Source organism: Rosa rugosa, chromosome 3 (genome assembly GCF_958449725.1).
Source record: "Rosa rugosa chromosome 3, drRosRugo1.1, whole genome shotgun sequence".
In the NCBI taxonomy this organism is placed as follows: Eukaryota; Viridiplantae; Streptophyta; class Magnoliopsida; order Rosales; family Rosaceae; genus Rosa; species Rosa rugosa.
In genome coordinates, this window is record NC_084822.1 from 41,562,525 (window position 1) to 41,568,526 (window position 6,002).

The 6,002-nt window shown below is 40.2% G+C and overlaps 1 long non-coding RNA gene across 1 annotated transcript; it reads right to left on the reverse strand.

Annotated features, from left to right (window-relative positions):
* Positions 1-1,258: 1,258 nt before the first annotated feature.
* Positions 1,259-4,496, reverse strand: LOC133741028 (uncharacterized). The gene is made up of 4 exons (XR_009861561.1): positions 3,900-4,496; positions 3,493-3,816; positions 2,715-2,789; positions 1,259-1,799 (listed from the first exon to the last, which is right to left on the reverse strand). It is a non-coding gene; the product is annotated as an uncharacterized LOC133741028 (long non-coding RNA).
* Positions 4,497-6,002: the final 1,506 nt, after the last annotated feature.

The following is a 6,002-nucleotide window of genomic DNA, read 5'->3' on the forward strand; positions in this document are numbered from 1 at the left end:
GCTACTAATTAGGCTTAGTATAGCGTAGTTCCAATTTCCTTTTTGTAATATTAAATCAATAAGATGGTGTGCATGTCGTTTCTTCTTTTTTGTTAAACCAACAACAACACCAAGGATCAACCTTGGTCACCTAATACTATTTTCAAAACCATTGACAACTCTGCTGCACACATCAATCATAATGATTTATCACAAACAATCAATTAAGTTGCACAGAGGTCTAGCTAGCATCCTTAGAGTCAAACCAAACACAACAATTTTGTCGTTAGAATTAGGGTTTAATAAAGCTAAACACATCCTGAGTTAGCTAGGAAAAACCCACATCCTTAGAGTTACTCATACAAATCTTATAAAATCTCAACCATTTCCTCTATTAATTTCTCCATTAAACTTACCACAATTCATACCCTATGAATTTACGATTTAGAAACCGAATCAAACTCCATATCGCATAGTAATTCACTTGAACCACTATGGATACCCAACAATGTCACTACAATCAATACCCAAAATTGCACTTAACCATTTCTCCTAAAATCCATCACCACAGAAACACACCCTCATCTAATAACATTTACAGAGAGTTGACTCTAAATCTCCCCATTAATTACCGACCAAGATCAAATTCCATTTCAAAACTTTAAGTGTCCCGCCTACTTAAACTTAAAACACAACAACCTCAAATTCACTTCAGTCCAACTCCATACTACGATCCAAAACTTAAGAAAACTAGTTCACAAAATCAATTTCCTTCACTTAAATAAAACTATGTCCACAAGTCATAGTCAGGTCAACAGACCAAGGTGTCCAAACGGAGAATTTCCAATCCAGTTGTCTTTGTGAAACGCAAAATATCAATCAAAAATGATGCTCGCAATATCAACCACGTATACAAAACATGTTCCTCGGATCTCGATTTAAATTTAGAAATACCAAAACTACCACTAGTCCCACTTCAAATAGCCCTTAAGATTGTAGGTACTCGGAGAGAACTCAAATATATAGTCGTTCGTCTCAATCACTCAAACACGAGATCAAACTCCGTTCTCGCATCTCAAACTCTGCTCAACAACTTACAAGCACATGGAAGAATTAACCACAATAATTTCTTCCCTAACCGCAACACTACTCATAACTCCACATGAGTCTAGAATCTATTCAAATGCATCTGTATGTCCAACTTAAGAAGGCAAAATTACTATCAATTAATACTCGTATCCACATCAGATACAAGCATAGGTCCACACCATGCCTTCAACCAAACACTTCTACATACAAAAGGAAACTCATTTCCATAAACAATCCTCACTGACTCATCAGAGTTAAATCCGGAGGTTTCCATTCCTCGAAGATCACAACTCGCGGAAACTAAACTTATTCTAATACGAACTTAGAAGGCAACTCTACCGTCCTACGGACATACACGCTGTCTAGACCCCATACTAAGACATACCCAATGATTATACCAATACCGAAGAGTATATGATGGGGATCCGCTGCAGACGGGCCATCACTCGGGAAGTATTGATTATCACCAAATATGTACCTTACGCTCTGATACCAAACTGTCACGCCCCGAATTTTGAATAATAAATTCAAATCCGAAACATGAATAATTACAATTACAAAATCCAAATCTCGAAACTTCGAGTTCATTATTACAATTCACTCTCACAAGCAATATTGTAAAGCTCAAATGAGCATAACACACCTCACAACGTACAATTGCTGTAAAACTCTAACAATTGCTCTAACCGCACGATCACCGTCCTGGTTCTCCTGTCCTGTAGGATTACCCGCTACACAATTTGAATAGTGTACCGGGAGTTGCAACAACACAAAACCCGGTAAGCTTTTTACAGCCAGTATGAGTAAACAAGAAAGAATTGTTGATTTATTTCTTTACAATTAATATAACTCAACACAATCACCATAAAAGGAAGGATACTCTTGAGGCTCTCTTTTAAGAACTCATTCTTAAAAGACTCAAGTATCCTCAACACTTCTCACATAAGACCCCTCACAGTCTCAAGTAACCTCAACATCACTCATACATGACCACTCACAGTCTCAAGTAACCTCAACATTTCCCTCACAACACCACTCAACAATTGGCAGACAGACTAGAGCTCTAACTGATCGTTTCCACCTACCCGGCGCGAGAGCGTGGTTCACGATTTAATACTATTCAGTTCCACCTACCCGCCGCGAGAGCGTGGGTCGCTGATAGTATGCCATGGTCACCCCGTGACCTATTGATCTCCACAGATCATAACAATTTATTGTTCCTCAACAATAAAACTCAACATCTCTCTCACTATATTGTTTCTCAACAATAAACTCAATACCCCTCACAATATATTGTTTCTCAACAATAAACTCAATACCTCTCACAATATATTGTTTCTCAACAATAAACTCAACACAACTCCAACAGTACATATTATTTCACGTAAATAATATATATACATAGACATTCGCACAGGAATGTCTATTAATACCAACTATAGTTCACACGCATTAAAGCAATAAATTCATTTTATACTTAAATTCATTTTCTTACCTGTGAGCCGCAGCCCTATGAACCGTAGTTGATCAAGTTCATATTATTTCAAAACAAATCTTTATTTCATAAACAATTTCCACACAATTACGACAAAAAAATCAATTAATTATATTCGGTTCGTAATATGAACCATGTGAGGTTTACTCACCTCTAATCCCGCTGCGTCTTCTCAACAGCTCAGAATACGATCCACAATCGTCCACCAACTTAAACCGTCAATCACCTAGTCAGATACGATCTTAACTTAGCAATCATTCATAAACCACATATATACGGAAATCCAACGGTCGGATTCTAGTTTAATAATGATCCAACGGTCAGATCAAAATTATATGATGATCCAACGGTCAGATCCTCACGGATCGCCCTTAGGATCATCCTCCAAAATTATCACGAAGATCCAACGGTCAGATCTTCTTGAATCGTCCTTACTAACATCTTCACAAAATTATACGAAAATCCGACGGTTAGATTCTCACGAATCGCCTTCCGAATCACTATTTCACAATTATACGAAGATCCAACGGTCGGATCTTCGCCCATGACCACACAAAGCCACTGGGACAGTCATAAGATCAACATAACAAAACTACAAGTCCATCGGACGGTCCGATCTTCACAGATCACAAATCGAACGATCGAAATCGATCGAAATCGTAAAATTCATAACTTAATCATACGATATCCAAAAATTGCGTATAATATATCGAAATGATCGTATTGAAATATAGAATCTGAAAATGTACAGAAACCATATTTTTGATCCCCGTAGGTGGCCGGAAAGGGCCGCCGGAGTTAGTGGCAGAGCCGCCGCCGACCACCACAAATGGTGTCGGGGCCGGGCTGCTCTTCTTCCTCTCATCATGCTTAACAACTTTCATAACTAGCACGAAGTCTGAAAATGACCGGAAGGGGTCGAAAATTACCTTGAACAGTATGAAGGTGGCCGGAATTTTCCAGAAACCGGCGAGAAACTGCAGAAAACGGCGAGCTCCAATTCGACGTAAAAACGTCAATTTAAGGCTTCGATTCCTTCTGAAGAGTTGTTAAGAAACTCAAGAAGAACTCACTGGTTCAAGAATCACAGAAAAATATGGCCTGTAGCTCGAGATATACCGATCGAAAGCTTCGGTGGTCGGAAAAATTCCAGAATTTTGCAGAATCCGGCAAGGCTCGATTTCGACGTCAAAGCTTCAATTTCAGGCCTCGATGCCTTCTAGAGAGTTGTTAATAACATCAAGGGGAACCCACTGGAAAAAGAATCAATCAAAACGATGCACTACAGCTCGAGATATACCGATCGAAAGATTTTCGTTTCGGATTGAAAACTTACCGAGCTCCGACGAACGTGAAACCGGTCACTCTAGGTGCAATCCTCCTAGTATGATGATCAGCAGGTTGAGGGGAGTTCATGAAGCCAAGGATCGGAAGTTTTGGTGGCCGGAGCTAGGAGAAAACCGGCGTTGACCAAAATCGAGCTTAAATCGGACCGGGCTTGCCGCCGCCGCTACAGGCCGCGCCGCCGTGAAAGGCTGCCACAGACAGGTGCGCAAGGACCATACGAAGCCAATGGAAGAAGTTTGGTGAGGATCGGTGGCCGGAGGAGGAAGAAATCGTCGATCGAAGTTTTGGAGGCGATTTCCGGCGGGGAACTAAAATCGCAGCAGATTTTCCAATTTTGGAAAAATCTGTTTTTATTTTTGGAAATTTCCAAAAATGGAAGCTTTATACTAAATTGGAAACTTTTTCAAAAAATCATAACTAATTCATACGAACTCCGATTTTTGCGTTCCGCATATGCACGCGATCGTATCGACGAGCTCTACAACTTTCATGAAGAAAGTTTTCCCAAATTTTGAACGTATAAAAAGTCAACTTTCGCGAGCCCCTAAATAACGTTCGTTTTTTCGAAAATTAATCGTTCGAACTAATTCCACAGCTTCTCCGAGCCTCGTACTCGCTCCCACTATCGTGAAATCATTTCTAAAAATCCACGGAATTTAATTTGGATTTTTCGGGGTATTACAATCTACCCTCCTTAAAGAAATTTCGTCCCGAAATTTAAGCGTAAGTCAATTCCTCTCAATTAAGGTTGACCTAATCATCGAATCTCTATCATTCCCAAAGTTGTAGTAATCTACAAAGCCACAGCCCTTTGTATAAAAATACATTCCTATGGCCACTAAATCCTTTCGTCACGATGTAAATTCACAAAACAACTGCTCAACATCACTCCACATCAATTACACAAAATCATCACGTGGATCATCACAGAGATCATCACTTAGATCTTCACAGAGATTATCTCATAGATCCTCACATAGATCATCACCCTGTACTGGCATACAAGCACAGTAAAGACTCCCACAAAGCGTTTCGCTACTCCATTAGCATCACGGTAAATCTCTATAGTAAAACTTAAGCATGCACTATTCTACACAACAAATCATCCCCAAAAGTACACCAATAAAATATGTCACCCAGTGATGATGACGTGGGCTTGCTCAATCCTTGGGCTAAGCATTAGGGCTGGCCAATTGGGCCGAAGGAACCGAACCATTCACATTTCGAACCGGCCCGAACCAATTTGGGTTTAACATTTGGGCCTACCATTCGGGCCGAACAATTGGGCTTAACATTTGGGCTTACTATTTGGGCCTACCAATCGGCCCACCGACTTCCAGCTCGGCTACGGTATGAAATTGTACATACCGTAGGTATACCGTATATATGTATGCATACCGTACAGACCGTATATACGTATGCATATCGTACAACTGTATATACGTATGCATACCGTACAGACCATATATACGTATGTATACCATACATACCGTATATACGTCCGTATATCAAGCATATACGAGATCCAAAAATATTTGTAAGAGGTAAGGTTCGAACTCCCGACCTCGAACACAAAGGTTTTGCTCCCAACCACTGAAGCAAGAGCTGCCTTCATTAATATATGCTCACGTGTTATATTTATTATGTCATAAGCGACATAAATAAAATAACGGGGGAGGCAAGGTTCGAAACCTTAACCTGCTGCACGAAAGTTTTGTCCCCAACCACTGGAGCACAAGCTGTGCTTAATATAACGTGTACAAATATTATACTTATTATGTCATAAGCGAACATAATAAAAATAAACGAGAGGCAAGGTTCGAACCTCAGACCTCTTGTACACAAACTTTACACTCAACCACTCGAGCACGGCTGCTCACGTTATTATCCATACCAATCCTTTTATTTAACCAATTGTTTCAACTGTTTCAACAATTCGGCCCAAAACATCCAAGACTGTTTCAGAAACTCGGCCCATCATGTCCAAAACTGTTTCTGAAACTCGGCCCATCAGGCCTCCTCCCACAGCTACAGTGATGCCTTGATCCGAGACAGGCCCAAGTACGGCCCACTTGTGTCACGGCTTATCCCT